The sequence below is a fragment of the Bubalus kerabau genome, chromosome 8 (assembly GCF_029407905.1).
Source record: "Bubalus kerabau isolate K-KA32 ecotype Philippines breed swamp buffalo chromosome 8, PCC_UOA_SB_1v2, whole genome shotgun sequence".
Classification (NCBI taxonomy): Eukaryota; Metazoa; Chordata; class Mammalia; order Artiodactyla; family Bovidae; genus Bubalus; species Bubalus kerabau.
In genome coordinates this window covers 26383290-26403522 of record NC_073631.1, presented here as the reverse complement: position 1 = coordinate 26403522, position 20233 = coordinate 26383290, and the positions used below count along the sequence as shown (strand labels likewise).

The following is a 20233-nucleotide window of genomic DNA, read 5'->3' as shown; positions in this document are numbered from 1 at the left end:
ATAGTTTTAATTTTTTGAGGACCTTCCATACTGTTTTACACAGATATGCACCAATTTTTATTTCCACCAATAGTGCACAGGGATTACCTTTTCTTCCACATCCTCACCAAAACTTGCTATTTCTTTTCTTTTCCATAATAACCAGGTGTAAGGTCATATCTCATTGTGGTTTTGAGGGACTAGACTTTCAAAGTTTATGCAAATCTGACTACAGCAAGTGCTGTTTCTTTGCTCCTGGTATATATTCTTCCCTTTGATAGAGACAGAGTTCTTTATTGTTAATTGATTACAAAGCCATCCAGAGTAGAGATTACAATTTCCAGTCTCCCTGGTAGCCAGCTGCAGCTTTGAGATTAAATGATGAGCGATGAGCTACCTTAAAAGGTAATGAATGCAAGTTCCAAATGTAAACTTATAAGAGGAAGGACTGTGCTGTCGACTGCCTCTCACACAGTTTTTTAATGACTAAATTGTGAATGTGGCAGTGAGCAATCTTGGACCCTGAGGAGAGGAATCCAACCCTAGAGATAGCAGAGGAACAAGAGGGAATGAGCCTGCAGAGTGCTCATTAGTCTGGACTTCCATGCTTTTAAAGTTTAAGTCATTGCTATTTTATATCTGTGATACTTAATTGAACTATAGAATATGAACTAAATAATAGAGTGACTATTAAAAAGCGCATGTAAATTTACCAGCACACTGAAATTTTACTGCAAACCTAGCTTTTGTCTTTATATTTTATGAAGACATTAACAAGTATATGCTGTAAATACTTCAGTAATTTTGAAATCATGAGAGCACTAGAGTAAACTGTAGGGGATGTTCTGTGGTAATACTTTTATCCATAAAGCATGCACCCTCCAGAAAAACTGTGCCTTTAACACTGAATTTTTATACCTTGTTCAAATAGGTCATTTTAAGTAGCAATAAAGGCAATGTGATATGGTCTTTTTTGGTTTAATTTTAATAAAATTGTAATGCATTCTCACAACCAAGACAACTTATATATCTAATCACTTCATTTGAATGAAAAGAACTTTGACAAAAATTGCTGATTATTTCCTTTGTCTAGACAAAATCACTTTGTAAAACGTAAAGCTAACCTTTTTTTAAAAAATTAAGAGATTATTAAAAGGCATGGTATGTAAGCCTACCTTTCATGCAATATTAAATAATTCTATCTTTCTTTCTTTTAGTAATTCATTTGGGATTACAATGTTTGAGCCACATGTTAAGCTTCATTTCATATATAAATTATTTAGATTCCAGCTTCTTTTAAGAAACTAGTGACTTAAGTTAAATTTACAATAAGAAAATACTGATCTTGCAGACTTAAAAGAGTCAGTTACCAAAAATCTAAAATTTTTATAGCATTAACTTGACACAACTTAATGTTTATGTTTCAAAGATTATAAAGTGTGTCAGAATTAACTATATGATTGTATATCAGGATTTCATTATGTTTTGAGCACAGGATTAGATCTATGCTTTACCTTAGTTTTCATAAGAAATATGTAATTGTAGACATTTTAATAAGAAAAGTACCTTTCCTTCTTTTCTAATGTAGATTTTCCTTTAAATCATTATTTATGAACAACAGTTTAGATCATACTATCCCTAAAATTTGAAGGTGAAATCAGAGCTTTCCAATTTCCTCTGCTTTGGAAGAAAGTAGATATAGATAATAGCATTTGCTCTATGGTGTTATCGTGTAATAATCATTAAATTTCTCTGTTACAGAATATCCTAAAGAGACATCGGATAATAATCCTAGCATCTTCTACTGTGAGAATAATGGAAATTGACATTGTGAAGTACATGGATAAACATGAAAGGTGAGAATAGTTTCATCTAAGATATGGTAAAAAAGACAGCATTTCATTTTTCTTTTAAACACTACAATTTATTTTTTAAAAAAACATGGAAAATACAGAAAAGACAGTTACCCATAATACCACTGTCTAGAGATAACCATCATTAATATCTTGATGTATTTCTATTCTGTTGTTTGTTCTGAATATATAAGTTTATATAGCTACAACAAACTTAAAACTATTATAATAATAAATTTCATTGTATTCATGCTTTCCTAGACTTATTACTTTTACATAATTTTTTTTATTGTGGTATAGTTGCTTTACAATATTGCATTAGTTTCTGCCATACGATGATGAAGTGATTCAGCTATATATATATACACACACACATATATATCCCCTTTCTCTTTTGAGTAGGCTTTTTAATAACTTTATTTAATAAGGTTTTTGTAGTCATTTGCATTCAGAAAGCAGTTATTTTTCAAATATTATTAATAGGAAGCAAGTTGAAGATGGCATTTGAAATATTATTTATTCAATATCTTATTTCATCTCTAAAATTTTTAGTGCAGGAATCATGTGATATTTTGACCCTATTGATGTAAATGAAGTTATTATGCCACCTGTCCTGTTCCCTTGCAAATAAGACATTAAAATTTCTCCAAACACTAATGACTCTTCAGAACATCTTGGCACTTAAATTCTAATGATTCCTAAAACTTTGTAGCCTGTCTTAAAGAGGCAGGCATAGATAGGTATGTAAATACATAATCATAATTGAGGAAGTGCTGCTATAGGTAAATATAATATATTTTGGAAACATCTATTATTGCTTACTAAAAATATGTGTGAACCACTCCCCCCACACTTACACACCACTTGAGAATGTTAGGGTATTTGTAAGAGTCATGTACTTGTTTATTTTTCTTATTTGCATTTTATAGTGCTTTCGTGGGTGAAAGATAAATGACCTTTTGAGCTTATTTAATTAAATGTTCAACCTTTAATTTCTATTCTGTGAAACATTTGAATAAAGTACTGTACTCCAGTGTTATTTAAGTAACTACAACATAATTATTGCTTATAAATCAAAGATATGGTATAGAACGTACTGAGAAAGTCAATCAGATGCTAGTTTCTTTGGATTGTCCTATAGAAAGTTTGACTGCACTTTTGTGGCATACTCATCTGCCTAGTGACACGAATTTTAGCCCAAGATTCCAGACCTTAAAAAATCAGTGTTCTTTCTGGGTCTGATAACAGTTTATGCATGTGAAAGAGAAATATTTATAAATATGATATTCAAGTTTGACACAGATACTTATCTTTTTATACTGGCCAAGTAATAAAAATGTGAGATTTTTCAGTTGATCAGTGGTATATACACATTTTATCATAGTTTGATTATACTATGAAATTTTCTATTATATAATTTACCATGTGCTATTTATCTGTTTTTAAATGTTCTTGCTTTCTAATTTCTGCCTAATCACCATATTTGAACATTTGCAAAATGAGCAGTACTGGGATAGTGTTCGCCAGGACAGTTAAAGTCATTCTCAAAATCTGCCCATCACTCCTTCCATTCTAAGAAAACATGACATGTCAGTGGGCGAGCTATTTTATAGTGGTGGAAAGTTTTACGGTGTGTGTTTTACATATTTTAACTAGAAGGTTTCCATGCTATTTTCCCCTGTAAGACTTAATTGACTGAGTACAAGTGTATTTTAAAGTTCCTTCTGATTATAAATATGACACCAAAGACCAAATGTATATAGAGTGTAAATATTTTACTCATTGATCAAAATGACTTTGACTGTTAAAGGACCTCTCAGTTGACTGGAGTCTACATGCTTCATTCATTGTACATTGGCATCCAGTGCGTCCTACCAGATGTCTAGTGAAGGGAAAAATGAGAAAAGAGAGAGGCACAAAACATAGCCCTACCAATGGGACAGACAAGGTGAGCAGCCTGTGCTACCTCCTCAGTGTGTCACAGAAGGCCTTAGGGCAGTAGCAGCAAGTTGTTTCAAAAAATTTGCAAAGCATGACTTTTGGGGACTCTATGGAATGGCTGGCCATGAACAGAAGTTGACGTTAGAGATGTCTGTCAACAGACAAGGAGATTTCCATTCATCAGCCTGAGATTCAATAATAAAAGGACTCCAAATCCTAGGAGAAAACTGTCAGAAGGCAGACAGACATCTAAGGCTACTTGAAACTCCTAGATGGGTAACTTTGTTGTTGTTTGGTTGCTAGGTCCTGTCTGATGGATAACCTAGGTAGTTACTGAAAGAAGAACTGGGGCTTCCCAGGTAGCTCAGTGGTAAGGAATCTGCCTGCCAATGCAGTTCAATCACTGGGTTGGGAAGATCCCTTGGAGAAGGAAATGACAACCTGCTCCAGTATTCTTGCCTGGGAAACCCCATGGTCAGAAAAGCCTGGCAGGCTACAGTCCATGGGTTTGCAAAGAGTCAGACATGACTTAATGACCAAAAAACAACAGAAGAAGAACTAGGGAACAAGCAAGATTGCAGGAGCCTAATCAATGACCAAAGGCAGTATAATTTATAGTCAGATTGTTGAGGTTTAAATCCTGGTTATTCAGTTTAGTAACTGTGAGATCAGGGCCTGTGATTTAAACTCTTTTTAGCCTTTTGTGAAACCAAGGTAATAATAATACCTATTTCATAAGATTATTTTGACATGAGATGGCAGTAAGTTTCTTGGCTCCATCTCTTACACGTATCAGGCATTCAAGAAATATTAGCAGTAATTATTGTGACAAGATAATACTTTGGTCTTGTCTCTCTGCCCTTCTCCCTCTCCCTCTCCTTCCTTGACGTAGGCGGGATCTTTGGTGTTGCACCAAAGCCTCAGGACAAATTGCCTTGCTGGGCCAAAAGTAAAAGTCATTTAAAAGATACATCTTTTCTTCCCATTTGATGCCTAAAAGCCTTGGGATGAAGGAATTGGAGAGTTGTTTATGAATGTAAGTAGAGGAGAAAAGGAAAATTTGAAACATCACGAGAAAAGAGAGAAATATTTCCTCTTATCTGACAGTAGGTGCTGCTGCTGCTAAGTCCGTTCAGTCGTGTCCAACTCTGTGCGACCCCATAGACGGCAGCCCACCAGGCTCCCCCGTCCCTGGTATTCTCCAGGCAAGAACACTGGAGTGGGTTGCCATTTCCTTCTTCAACGCATGAAAGTGAAAAGTGAAAGTGAAGTCGCTCAGTCGTGTCCGACCCTCAGTGACCCCATGGACTGCAGCCTACCAGGCTCCTCCGTCCATGGGATTTTCCGGGCAAGAGTACTGGAGTGGGGTGCCATTGCCTTCTCTGGACAGTAGGTGAGAAGACATCAAAACCAAGGTTGTAAAGAAAGACTATGGATACTGAACAATGAACATGAGAATTCCCAGTTTCTCTGGACAGCATGAGCACTACAAGTAAACCATTAAAACAGTTTCCTCTTCACACTTATCCGGTCACAGTTTTAGTTGTGAGTACTACAGTTCAAGTGTTAGTGGGTCCGACTTCCTTCTCCAGGTCATATTTCACCAGGACTTTAAGCAAGAACAGGGCCTTAATAATGGCTTAATTAGAATTTCCCACCTGCCATGTACCGAGACTTTGAATCCATTCTGATTTGATTATTTTAATACATATTTAAGATGGCTATTTGCTGAGTACTTGGGTTTGTGGATTGTGACTCATATGTTCTACATTATTGTCATTAGCATGCATACGTGAGTAAGGACCAAAGGATTAGGAATGTTATGAGAGTTCTGAAACTTCATATTGAACCTCCTGGTGGCTCGGATGGTAAATGATCTGCCTGCAGTGCAGGAGATTGGGTTCAAATCCTAGCTTGGCAAGATCCCCTGGAGAAAGGAATGGCTACCCACTCCAGTATTCTTGCCTGGAGAATTCCATGGACAGAGGAGCCTGGCAGGCTACAGTCCATGGGGTTGCAAACAGTCAGACACAACTGAGTGACTATCACTTTCCTTTCCATTTTCACATTATATGCAGCTGGGACTCAATGAATACCCTGTAGCCCAGATAATTTTTGACTTTGGAAATTAGCATAAGACTAAGCCCACAGGCAAAAGCACACTAATCAATGTTTTGAGAGGAGGAGAAATGCCAACTAAAGAAATGCCGACTTCCTAAGATCTTTAAAAAAAATTATTTGTTTTTTATTGCACTGGGTCTTAGGTGCTGTTGGCTGGCTTTGTCAAGCCGTGGAGAGCGGGGGTACCTCCTAGTGCCCTGCGTGGACTTCTCATTGTAGTGGCTTGTCTTGCTGTGGAGCACAGGCTCTGGGTGTGTGGGCTTCAGGGGTTGGAGCACGCAGGCCCAGAAGTTGCAGCTTGAAGGCCTTAGAGTGAGGGCTCAGTACTGGTGGCACATACTCTTTGTTGTTGCATAGCAGGTGAGGTCTTCCCAGACCAGGAACCAGATCCATGTTCCCTGTATTGGCAGACAGATTCTTATCCACTGTACCACCAGGGAAGTCCAAGGTCTTTTAACACATGCTTTAAGGGAACTCTGTTACTTGATGGAGTAAAAGTGCTGCTGCTGCTGCTAAGTCGCTTCAGTCGTGTCCGACTCTGTGCGACCCCATAGACGGCAGCCCACCAGGCTCCTCCATCCCTGGGATTCTCCAGGCAAGAACACTGGAGTGGGTTGCCATTTTAGTTCTAAAAATTTACCAAAAAATTCAGTATTATTTGACACTAAAATCAGTTTAATGTACCAAGATGATTTTGTGCTATGGTTATCACTATGAAAATTAACCCAAATAATGTAGCCAGCACGTTTACTTGGAAGTATGTATTAGGTGTACTAACCTCTAAAAAATGTCCAACTTGTAAAATTTCATTCCCAGTAATTGCTTTGAATGGCCTTTAGGAATATAAACTAAATCTTGCCTAGCCCATGGTTTTATTATATTATTGGGTTAATCAAAAGTTGAGGATATCTCCAAGGAGACCAAACAAAAGCAACGCAGATAGAGAAAAGATCAAAATTGGGATTGGAGCCTGTTTAATACCCGAAAGGTGTGGTTCCTCCCAACATAAACACCGTCACTGCTGGACTCAGGTCACTGCACAGCAAGCTGGTGCAAAGATAGGAGTCCTTAGGCTCTTTAAATGAAGGTCAGGACACTAAACAGTGAATAAATCAATTCCAGTTGGTAGCTCCCTGTTTGCTGAGAGGAGGAAATAAATATCGACTCTGAAAGATCCCTAATTCAACTAAATACAAGCCTATAATCAGGGAACACCAAACACACACGAAAATGAAGGACCAGGAGTGAGAGTTAAAAATCAGCATTATTTCAGGAGCCCCCATTGCCTCAGCTATTAGAATTGTATGAGAGGCAGATCTTAACCTTTACTTTGTTCAGGTTTTCAGATGGGCCGGAGAATTTAATTGACATAAAGTGTATTACCAAGAGACAAACACACAAATATCAGTTTTATGTGACAGAATGAAAGGAAGATCCAAAGAAGTAATAAAACCTAAATATTTTTTATATTAGTTTGAACAAAAAGAGGCAATTATGAAAAAGTAAGATATATAGGGAGGCTAATTGAAGGTAAGAATTATTTTAGCAAGATCTGTTTGTACAGAATTCTCTAGGTTTTGGCACCCATCAAAGAATGTTTCTTTTCTCCTGGTACAGGGAAGACATTTTTATATGAGGGTTTTATCTCCTGTTCTGGGAAGAAAGGGCTTCCTCGGTGGTTCCTTCATAAAGAATCCGCCTGTCAATGCAGGAGACACAGGAGACTCAGGTTCAGTCCCAGGGTTGGGACGATCCCCTGGAAAAGGGCATGGCAACCCACTCCAGTGTTCTTACCTGGAGAATCCCATGGACAGAGGAGCCGGATGGGCTACAGTCCATAGGGTCACCAAGGGTTGGAAATGACTGAACACATACACGCACCCGCCACCAAGAAGAGAGAAGATTAGAATGCTCTTCTTACATGTGCTGTTTTTCAAGTACCTTTCACTGAGAATAATCCTTGTGCCAAAGTGGCATATTTTGTTATGCATCCTTCAGAATCATCATATATAAAATATAAAATAGTTATACATGAAATATTTAGATAAAAACATAAACCATAACATAATAGGAAGGAAGGGCTTTCCAGGTGGCTCAGTGCTAAAGAACCCTCCTGCCAGTGCAGGAGATGCAAGAGATGCGGGTTCAATCTCTGTGTTGGGAAGATCCCCTAGGGAAGGAATTGGCAACCCATTCCAGTATTCTTGCCTGGAAAATTCCATGGACAGAGGAGACTGGCAGGCTACAGTCCATGGAGTCACAAAGAATTGGACACAACTGAGCATGCATGCAATAAAAGGAAAAACCAACAAACTTTTTGAAATGATTGGGATATCTAGAAGAACCAAAATAAGCTTTAAGAAAGAAAAATATAATTATTGAAATAACTTTAAAAATCAATGTATAGTTTTAACTGTAGAGTAGACAAAACTAGTGAGAGACTGGTAAACTGAAAAACAGATCTGAAGAAATTACAGTATGACACAAAGAAGCAAGGGGATTGAAAACAAAAGTGAGCTCTAGCTATTTAGAGAAATCCTAGTATATATGTAATTTAAATCCCAGAAGGACAGAATAAATGAGAGAAAGGAAATATCTCAGAAAATGACCACTGGATAGTTTCTATTACTGCTGAAGATAGAGTAGAAGTAACTAATGTTTAAAACTATTAGAGGGAAACACAAAAGGGAAAAAAAATAAAAGCAGATCTTTAAAAATATTAGAGGACAAATTTCAGCAATTTGATGGACAGTGTTTGCCAACAGCAATATGGATGTGACAGATCTTAGAATATCTTCAAAATGCAGAGAAAATAAGTGTAAACCTAATTTCTTATAGCTAACCAAATTAATTTTTATTCATTATTGTTTTAATCCCTTCTAGGTCAGTTTCAAGTATTTAATGAATTATTCTCTACATTTCATGGCATATTTTTATTATTTCTGTACTATATTTTTCTACTTGTATATCTACTTAAACATAATATATAAGTTATATTACATTTTTAGTATTGTCAAGTGCAACCTCTCTTTTGGTTAGTTTATTTTTGCTGATTTTTAGCCTGAATCTCTAATTTTAATCTATTCCCTCCTGCTCTCTATCATGACCAGGATCTAATATATTTAATGCATAGCCCATATTTGAATATATTTTGGCAAAATGTGAACTAATAGCAAAGATGTGAATCAATGCAACTCCTACATATTGTTGGTATACCCTGAAAATCAATTTGGCACAGTCTTGTAAGAGCAACTATTCATACACCAAATGATCCCACAATTCTGTTTCTAACCTCCACCCATTGCCTGCCCTCAAAAGATTCTGTATCTCAACACCAGTCCAGAAAATATTCATAGCAATGCTATCAAGAATAAAAAGCTGGAAGCATTTAAATAGCCCACTTATAGGAGAATGAATATTGTAAGCAGTGAAAAATGAATGAGCAGCAATAGTAACAGTTACCAATTTGTGTGAAATTTAGAAACAAGCGTGAAAAGCAAGTCAATGATAGTGACATATACCATAATATTTCAGAGACTTCAAAAATAAAGTCAAAAGTACGTATTCTAGAGTTGCATATTATATATGATAAGGATAATATATATGAGAAGGGAATGATAAATATAAAATTGCATATAGTGGCTCCTTGGTAGTATGCAGAGGACAGTGTAGGAAGATACAGATCGAAGCAAGAGATGCTAGAAATGCTATAGATCTTGATTTGAGTGGTTAGTTCTGAGAGGGAAGTTTGTTTTGTTATTAAGCTTCACAGATTATACATGTATAATATTTCTATATGTCAAATATTACCTGCTGCTGCTTCTAAGTCATGTCAGTCGTGTCCGACTCTGTGTGACCCCATAGACAGCAGCCCACCAGGCTCCCATCCCTGGGATTCTCCAGGCAAGAATACTGGAACAGGTTGCCATTTCCTTCTCCAATGCATGAAAGGGAAAAGTGAAAGTGAAGTCGCTCAGTCGTGTCCCACCCTTCGCAACCCCATGGACTGCAGCCTACCAGGCTCCTCCATCCATGGAATTTTCCAGGGGAGTGGGGTGCCATTGCCTTCTCTGCAAATATTTCCTAGTAACATTTTAAAGAACTTGATTTTAAAAGCTGTTTTATAATTTTTAAGAGTTTTATTTATGAAATCAGCATGTGTAGTGCATTTCATTTATTAATTCTGCCTTCATGGATATTTTATCTTTACTAGAAGAGGTTTCATTTTCTGTTGATGGGCTTCATTAAGGTTAATTGAGAATTTACTATCTCGAGCTGTACATTATTTCTGAATAGATAAGTATTGAAAAGTCAATATTTGGGTAACAGGCTGTTCAGCTCCTCCCTGCTTAACTAAGCTTGGTTGTATGTGCTGTAATGTATCATCCAGACAACCATGTTGTTTTAAATGCTTTCATGTTAATTTATGCCTCTGCAGTTTTGTATTGAATATACTTCTCACATAGATAATTGGAATTTTGTTTTGTATGCCTAAACTTGATGAATACTGATTCAGCAGCTCATTGCCTCAAAGTATTTTCAGTATTTAGGATGTCATGATTATGATTTATCTCGTGCAGGTGGTACAGTGGAATCTAATTACATGCTGTGTCTGTTACTCTTTGCTTAAATCAGCCAGGAGTAAGGAAAATCATCAGACATACAACGTGTACCTTGCCGTTACTATTTAACTCAAATTTCACAAGCAATTTTTCTGAGTTTGTAAGTGACTAAAACAGTTTCCTGTCTTCAAGACAGTCTAGATAAACAGGTTCAGAATTAAGTAACAGGCTCAATGGTAAAGAATCCACTTGCCATTGCAGGAGATACGGTTCAATCCCTGGGTTAGGAAGACTCCCTGGAGAAGGAAATGGTAGTCCACTCCAGTATTCTTGCCTGAGGAATCCCACGGACAGAGGAGCCTGGCGGGCTACATACAGTCTATGGGGGTCAAAAAGAGTCAGACATGACTGAGCAACTAAACAACAACAACAATTCAAGATAAAGTAGCAATAATAGATGTATTTTTAAAAAGAAATGTGATCAAAGGGGAAGGAGTGGGAGAAGGAAGGAGATGGGGCTCTGAGGAATAAGTGGGCAAATTTAGAATTGAGCTAGAATTGAAGAAGGAAATGGCAACCACTCCAGTATCCTTGCCTGGAAAATCTCATGGACAGAGGAGCCTGGTGGGCTGCAGCCCATGGGGTCACAAAGAGTTGGGCACGACTGAGCCACTAACAGATTTGGAATGGAAGTCAAATTACACTTGGTGAATACAGAGGGTAAGAGCCTGACAGGGCCAGGCTACACATTGAACAAAGGGCAGAAGAGTTTTGGGGACTCAGAAATGAGGAGACTGTCCTTCTCAGAAAACAGTGAAGCAGAGCAACAGTTTTCCAGCAAAAGTCTTCTGTATCATTTTACTGCCTCTTACCTCATCTCTCTGCTATCTTTCCCCCTCAACACAATCAGATCACTCTTTTAAAAATACTTCAAGTCATGTTACTCTCCAGCGAAAATATTCACTGACCTCCCCTTGCCAGTGGTAAAATATTTTCTGGAGCTTGAGCTGAATGACCTCCTCAATGTGAGCATAATAGTTCTTTTGGACTATCATTCCTATCAATCTCCTGCTGTAAAACTGTTTCATGAAAAACAAATCGGTCCACTGTCCTCAATCTTTGATTTGTATGCTGACCTGCATTCGATTTTACCTTGTGTCCCCACTACATGTCTACAGGATTATATCCCTAGTAAGACCTCACGCCTTTTACCATCTGTTTCAGGACATATACCCAGTCCTGTGTCCTACAAAACATTCTCCAAATCCCTGGGGAATTATTTCCTCTTCAAAATTAGAATACACTAAACACTTAGCAATTTAACTAATAAAAGACAGAATATGGGCAGGGGGGAAAAAATCATAATTGAAAAACATAGGTTGTCATATTAAAAGTACTAACTGCTTTCCAAGTAAAATGAATCAAAAATAATTGCTCCAGTATATTCCCTGATGGCTCAGACAGTAAAGAATCTCCCTACACTGTAGGAGATCAGGGCGCAATCCCTGGGTCAGGAATATCCACTGGAGAAGGGAATGGCAACCCACTCCAGTATTCTTGCCTGGAGAATCCCATGGTCTGTGGAGACTGTAAAGCTACAGTACATGGGGTCCCAAAGAGTCAGACATGACTGGGCGACTAACACTTTCACTTTTCATGCATTTTGGAATTCCTGAAGAGTGTGGATGAAAAGTTTATTCTAAAAATTTCCAGAGATACAAGTCATTGACAAATGGACAGAAAGTGTTAAGAAATTCTACATATTTGAAGGCTGTGGAAGAAGCCCTTCATATTCAAAGAGAAAATAATTTTCAATGTAGGAAAAGTATCAACCAATTGGGGAAAGTAATAAAAAATTCTCAGTGATAAATTTATATAGCTTAACCTAGTTCTAGAGCCCAGGGGTTGACTAATACCATATATCCTTTTATCCAAAAAATTGCAGAACTCTTAACTTCATTATGCAAGCAATTAAGCAACATTCTGCCCTTCCTGGAGCACTGTTTGGTTCACCAGTGATAGAAATTGTTCTATGGATAACCAGTTTTCCATTGGTTGATGGAACCAGTGTTTACACCAAGACTCTTAGGAAGCTATGGAAAGAACCTTCTCCTCCTGGTCTCTTTCTTCACTTACCTCCTCTTTAACAAAGTGGTTAAAAAATTATAGGCAGAAAGATTTGAAACAGAATGATGAGACTATTGTCATTGAGAATTTTGAGTTTTTAAGCTCATTAAATTATTTTGATGTTTTAGAATTATTTTTCATAAACCAATGCTCTGTGTTCAAGGAAGTCAATTATTTTTAACAACGTGACAGATGTGATGCTCAAGATGTGACTGGAAAGCATTGTCACTCATTACTCACTCCTGATAAATCTATGTATTATATATATTCATAGCACACACATATGCCAGATGTTATATCATTGAAATTTAAGTGATAAGTCATTTTTAACACTATTTTTTTTCATTTCTCTGATCTTTTAATCAATACTTCAAGCATACACAGAATGTCCTTCAATATAAAACCAACAGCCAACAATTACATGGATTGCATGACTGAAATATTAGCATCCTAACCTGTTCCTTTGTTTTCAAGTATTCCTTTCCTTTTTTTTTTTATTTTATTTTATTTTTAAACTTTACATAATTGTATTAGTTTTGCCAAATATCAAAATGAATCCGCCACAGGTAAAGTATTCCTTTCCTTGTTCAATCCTTGTACTATAGTTTCTTTGATCACAAGTCACAGCAACTAGAGATTTTTTTTTTTTCATATTTGAGGATTTTTTAAAATGACTTTCAGGCTCAATCATTTTTTGCAGGGTGAGAAGGAGTAGAGGAACGATGTTAAAAATATGATACCAACATTCATGAAAATGTTCCATTGTTCTAGAATATTATTTTCAATTGTAAGAGAAAAAAACAAAAGGATAAAAGATTGTATATAAAAGTAGGAAAATATTGGACCACATGCAGGAAGAAAAAGAGTAAGATCTCATGTTAAACATGAGGAAAGAAAAAGAAAAAAAATTCCTACAGTATAATTATAATTATTTTGGGAACTGTTGCCCTAAACAAACCCAAATAGTTAGATATCAAAGTAAATATATTTTATGCTGGTTAAAACAAAAGCGTACTTCTAGTTTAATTCATACACCAATGAAATAACATAGAAAATTGCAAAAAGGGGGGGATTATATGTAGCATTTTATAATTTCCTATTTCTAGAACATATGTCCTAGACCCTTAACTTTTATACAATACAAGTTTTCCATTTCTCTCTTTAAATTAAACCATTGGGATTACTGAAGCATGACTGATACACTTAGATATTATCTGGTATTCAATACACACTATGTGCCTTTGATTTCCTTGACAAGTGACAACAAGGCCATATTGAGTTAAGTGCAGACACTATCACTAAATGAATATTTGCAGGTCCCCCCTGTGGTTATTATCATACCAGAACAGAACTCTTACTCAATATCCTGTCTGTGAAGTAGCCTCTACCAGATGGTTACAAAAAAAGGCAAAACCACCCATAATGCAATTGGATGGATATGTAATTCTATACCCCTGAGGGAAAAACTCCTCATGCTGGCCCCAGGTGGTGAGCTACTTACACTCTTCACATTCCTATGAGGACTGGTCTCTTCAAAGGATACGTTTTTTTTTTTTTTTTTTTTTTTTTTAATTTTATTTTATTTTTAAACTTTACATAACTGTATTAGATTTGCCAAATATCAAAATGAATCCGCCACAGGTATACATGTGTTCCCCATCCTGAACCCTCCTCCCTCCTCCCTCCCCATTCCATCCCTCTGGGTCGTCCCAGTGCACCAGCCCCAAGCATCCAGTATCGTGCATCGAACCTGGACTGGCAACTCATTTCATACATGATATTTACATGTTTCAATGCCATTCTCCCAAATCTTCCCACCCTCTCCCTCTCCCACAGAGTCCATAAGACTGTTCTATACATCAGTGTCTCTTTTGCTGTCTCGTACACAGGGTTATTGTTACCATCTTTCTAAATTCCATATATATGTGTTAGTATACTGTATTGGTGTTTTTCTTTCTGGCTTACTTCACTCTGTATAATAGGCTCCAGTTTCATCCACCTCATTAGAACTGATTCAAATGTATTCTTTTTAATGGCTGAATAATACTCCATTGTGTATATGTACCACAGCTTTCTTATCCATTCATCTGCTGATGGACATCTAGGTTGCTTCCATGTCCTGGCTATTATAAACAGTGCTGCGATGAACATTGGGGTACTCGTGTCTCTTTCCCTTCTGGTTTTCTCAGTGTGTATGCCCAGCAGTGGGATTGCTGGATCATAAGGCATGTCTATTTCCAGCTTTTTAAGGAATCTCCACACTGTTCTCCATAGTGGCTGCACTAGTTTGCATTCCCACCAACAGTGTAAGAGGGTTCCCTTTTCTCCACACCCTCTCCAGCATTTATTACTTGTAGACTTTTGGATTGCAGCCATTCTGACTGGCGTGAAATGGTACCTCATAGTGGTTTTGATTTGCATTTCTCTGATAATGAGTGATGTTGAGCATCTTTTCATGTGTTTGTTAGCCATCTTTATGTCTTCTTTGGAGAAATGTCTATTTAGTTCTTTGGCCCATTTTTTGATTGGGTCATTTATTTTTCTGGAGTTGAGCTGTAGGAGTTGCTTGTATATTCTCGAGATTAGTTGTTTGTCAGTTGCTTCATTTGCTATTATCTTCTCCCATTCTGAAGGCTGTCTTTTCACCTTGCTAATAGTTTCCTTTGATGTGCAGAAGCTTTTAAGGTTAATTAGGTCCCATTTGTTTATTTTTGCTTTTATTTCCAATATTCTGGGAGGTGGGTCATAGAGGATCCTGCTGTGATGTATGTCAGAGAGTGTTTTGCCTATGTTCTCCTCTAGGAGTTTTATAGTTTCTGGTCTTACGTTTAGATCTTTAATCCATTTTGAGTTTATTTTTGTGTATGGTGTTAGAAAGTGTTCTAGTTTCATTCTTTTACACGTGGTTGACCAGAGTTCCCAGCACCACTTGTTAAAGAGATTGTCTTTAATCCATTGTATATTCTTGCCTCCTTTGTCGAAGATAAGGTGTCCATATGTGCGTGGATTTATCTCTGGGCTTTCTATTTTGTTCCATTGATCTATATTTCTGTCTTTGTGCCAGTACCATACTGTCTTGATAACTGTGGCTTTGTAGTAGAGCCTGAAGTCAGGTAGGTTGATTCCTCCAGTTCCATTCTTCTTTCTCAAGATCGCTTTGGCTATTCGAGGTTTTTTGTATTTCCATACAAATTGTGAAATTATTTGTTCTAGCTCTGTGAAGAATGCTGTTGGTAGCTTGATAGGGATTGCATTGAATCTATAGATTGCTTTGGGTAGTATACTCATTTTCACTACATTGATTCTTCCAATCCATGAACATGGTATATTTCTCCATCTATTAGTGTCCTCTTTGATTTCTTTCACCAGTGTTTTATAGTTTTCTATATATAGGTCTTTAGATTCTTTAGGTAGATATATTCCTAAGTATTTTATTCTTTCCGTTGCAATGGTGAATGGAATTGTTTCCTTAATTTCTCTTTCTGTTTTCTCATTATTAGTGTATAGGAATGCAAGGGATTTCTGTGTGTTGATTTTATATCCTGCAACTTTACTATAGTCATTGATTAGTTCTAGTAATTTTCTGGTGGAGTCTTTAGGGTTTTCTATGTAGAGGATCATGTCATCTGCAAACAGTGAGAGCTTTACTTCTTCTTTTCCAATTTGGATTCCTTTTATTTCTTTTTCTGCTCTGATTGCTGTGGCCAAAACTTCCAAAACTATGTTGAATAGTAATGGTGAAAGTGGGCACCCTTGTCTTGTTCCTGACTTTAGAGGAAATGCTTTCAATTTTTCACCATTGAGGATAATGTTTGCTGTGGGTTTGTCATATATAGCTTTGATTATGTTGAGGTAGGTTCCTTCTATTCCTGCTTTCTGGAGAGTTTTGATCATAAATGGATGTTGAATTTTGTCAAAGGCTTTCTCTGCATCTATTGAGATAATCATATGGTTTTTATTTTTCAATTTGTTAATGTGGTGTATTACATTGATTGATTTGCGGATATTGAAGAATCCTTGCATCCCTGGGATAAAGCCCACTTGGTCATGGTGTATGATCTTTTTAATGTGTTGTTGGATTCTGATTGCTAGAATTTTGTTAAGGATTTTTGCATCTATGTTCATCAGTGATATTGGCCTGTAGTTTTCTTTTTTTGTGGGATCTTTGTCAGGTTTTGGTATTAGGGTGATGGTGGCCTCATAGAATGAGTTGGGAAGTTTACCATCCTCTGCAATTTTCTGGAAGAGTTTGAGCAGGATAGGTGTTAGCTCTTCTCTAAATTTTTGGTAGAATTCAGCTGTGAAGCCGTCTGGACCTGGGCTTTTGTTTGCTGGAAGATTTTTGATTACAGTTTCAATTTCCGTGCTTGTGATGGGTCTGTTAAGATTTTCTATTTCTTCCTGATCGAGTTTTGGAAAGTTGTACTTTTCTAAGAATTTGTCCATTTCTTCCACGTTGTCCATTTTATTGGCATATAATTGTTGATAGTAGTCTCTTATGATCCTTTGTATTTCTGTGTTGTCTGTTGTGATCTCTCCATTTTCATTTCTAATTTTATTGATTTGATTTTTCTCCCTTTGTTTCTTGATGAGTCTGGCTAATGGTTTGTCAATTTTATTTATCCTTTCAAAGAACCAGCTTTTGGTTTTGTTGATTTTTGCTATGGTCTCTTTTGTTTCTTTTGCATTTATTTCTGCTCTAATTTTTAAGATTTCTTTCCTTCTACTAACCCTGGGGTTCTTCATTTCTTCCTTTTCTAGTTGCTTTAGGTGTAGAGTTAGGTTGTTTATTTGACTTTTTTCTTGTTTCTTGAGGTGTGCCTGTATTGCTATGAACTTTCCCCTTAGGACTGCTTTTACCGTGTCCCACAGGTTTTGGGTTGTTGTGTTTTCATTTTCATTCGTTTCTATGCAAATTTTGATTTCTTTTTTGATTTCTTCTGTGATTTGTTGGTTATTCAGCAGCGTGTTGTTCAGCCTCCATATGTTGGATTTTTTAATAGTTTTTCTCCTGTAATTGAGATCTAATCTTACTGCATTGTGGTCAGAAAAGATGCTTGGAATGATTTCTATTTTTTTGAATTTACCAAGGCTAGCTTTATGGCCCAGGATGTGATCTATCCTGGAGAAGGTTCCATGTGCACTTGAGAAGAAGGTGAAATTCATTGTTTTGGGATGAAATGTCCTATAGATATCAATTAGGTCTAACTGGTCTATTGTATCGTTTAAAGTTTGTGTTTCCTTGTTAATTTTCTGTTTAGTTGATCTATCCATAGGTGTGAGTGGGGTATTAAAGTCTCCCACTATTATTGTGTTATTGTTAATTTCTTCTTTCATACTTGTTAGCATTTGTCTTACATACTGCGGTGCTCCCGTGTTGGGTGCATATATATTTATAATTGTTATATCTTCTTCTTGGATTGATCCTTTGATCATTATGTAGTGACCATCTTTGTCTCTTTTCACAGTCTTTGTTTTAAAGTCTATTTTATCTGATATGAGTATTGCTACTCCTGCTTTCTTTTGGTCCCTATTCGCATGGAAAATCTTTTTCCAGCCCTTCACTTTCAGTCTGTATGTGTCCCCTGTTTTGAGGTGGGTCTCTTGTAGACAACATATGCAGGGGTCTTGTTTTTGTATCCATTCAGCCAGTCTTTGTCTTTTGGTTGGGGCATTCAACCCATTTACGTTTAAGGTAATTACTGATAAGTATGACCCCATTGCCATTTACTTTATTGTTTTGGGTTCGAATTTATACACAATTTTTGTGTTTCCTGTCTAGAGAATATCCTTTAGTATTTGTTGGAGAGCTGGTTTGGTGGTGCAGAATTCTCTCAGCTTTTGCTTGTCTGAAAAGCTTTTGATTTCTCCTTCATACTTGAATGAGATCCTTGCTGGGTACAATAATCTTGGCTGTAGATTATTTTCTTTCATCATTTTAAGTATGTCTTGCCATTCCCTCCTGGCTTGAAGAGTTTCTATTGAAAGATCAGCTGTTATCCTTATGGGAATTCCCTTGTGTGTTATTTGTTGTTTTTCCCTTGCTGCTTTTAATATTTGTTCTTTGTGTTTGATCTTTGTTAATTTGATTACTATGTGTCTTGGGGTGTTTCGCCTTGGGTTTATCCTATTTGGGACTCTCTGGGTTTCTTGGACTTGGGTGATTATTTCCTTCCCCATTTTAGGGAAGTTTTCAACTATTATCTCCTCAAGTATTTTCTCATGGTCTTTCTTTTTGTCTTCTTCTTCTGGGACCCCTATGATTCGAATGTTGTAGCGTTTAATATTGTCCTGGAGGTCTCTGAGATTGTCCTCATTTCTTTTAATTCGTTTTTCTTTTATCCTCTCTGATTCATTTATTTCTACCATTCTATCTTCTAATTCACTAATCCTATCTTCTGCCTCTGTTATTCTACTATTTGTTGCCTCCAGAGTGTTTTTAATTTCACTTATTGCATTATTCATTATATATTGACTCTTTTTTATTTCTTCTAAGTCCTTGTTAAACCTTTCTTGCATCTTCTCAATCCTTGCCTCCAGGCTATTTATCTGTGATTCCATTTTAATTTCAAGATTTTGGATCAATTTCACTATCATTATTCGGAATTCTTTATCAGGTAGATTCCCTATCTCTTCCTCTTTGGTTTGGTTTGGTGGGCATTTATCCTGTTCCTTTATCTGCTGGCTATTCCTCTGTCTCTTCATCTTGTTTAAATTGCTGAGTTTGGGGTGTCCTTTCTGTATTCTGGCAGTTTGTGGAGTTCTCTTTATTGTGGCGTTTCCTCGCTGTGTGTGGGTTTGTACAGGTGGCTTGTCAAGGTTTCCTGGTTAGGGAAGCTTTTGTCGATGTTCTGGTGGATGGAGCTGTATTTCTTCTCTCTGGAGTGTAATGAAATGTCCAGTAATGAGTTATGAGATGTCTATGGTTTTGGGGTGACTTTGGGCAGCCTGTATCTTGAAGCTCAGGGCTGTGTTCCTTTGTTGCTGGAGAATTTGCTTGTTATGTCTTTCCCTGGAACTTGTTGGCCCTTGTGTGGTGCTTGGTTTCAGTGTCGGTATGGAGGCGTTTGATGAGCTCCTGTCAATTAATGTTCCTTGGAGTCAGGAGTTCCCTGGAGTCAGGGATTGGACTTAAGCCTCCTACTTCCAGTTATCGGTCTTAATTTTACAGTAGTTTCAAAACTTCTCCTTCTATACAGCACCACTGATAAAACATCTACGTTAAAGATGAAAAGTTTCTCTACTGTGAGGGTCACTCAGAGAGGTTCACAGCGTTACATGGAGAAGAGAAGAGGGAGGAGGGAGTTAGAGGTGACCCAAATGAGATGAGGTGGAATCAATAGTGGAGAGAGTGGGCTAGCCAGTAGTCACTTCCTTATGTGCACTCCACAACTGGACCACTCAGAGATGTTCACGGAGTTATACAGGGAAGAGAAGAAGGAGGCAGGAGACAGAGGTGGCCAGAAGGATAAAAGGGGGAAATGAAAAGGCGGGAGACAGATCCAGCCAGTAATCAGTTCCTTAAGTGTTCTCCACCGTCTGGAACACACAGAAATTCACAGAGTTGGGTAGAGTAGAGAGGGGTTAGGGAGGAGATACAGGTGACCTGGTGGAGAAAATGGAGAGTCCAAAGGGAGAGAGAGCAGTCAA

The 20233-nt window shown here is 37.1% G+C and overlaps 1 protein-coding gene across 20 annotated transcripts in view; it reads left to right on the top strand.

Moving 5' to 3' along the window:
- Positions 1–20233, top strand: part of DGKB (diacylglycerol kinase beta) — a 1145939-nt gene that overhangs the window by 1314 nt on the left and 1124392 nt on the right. For 10 of the 20 annotated variants that reach the window (XR_008717644.1, XR_008717646.1, XR_008717642.1 and 7 more), the window contains exon 2: positions 1741–1835. The gene's annotated coding sequence lies outside the window, so the exon portion shown is untranslated. Of the gene's footprint in view, positions 1–1740; positions 1836–3642; positions 3781–4665; positions 4683–4880; positions 5496–12401; positions 12418–20233 lie in introns of those variants that run through there. The other 10 variants (XR_008717637.1, XR_008717636.1, XR_008717638.1 and 7 more) reach the window with 5 other exon arrangements.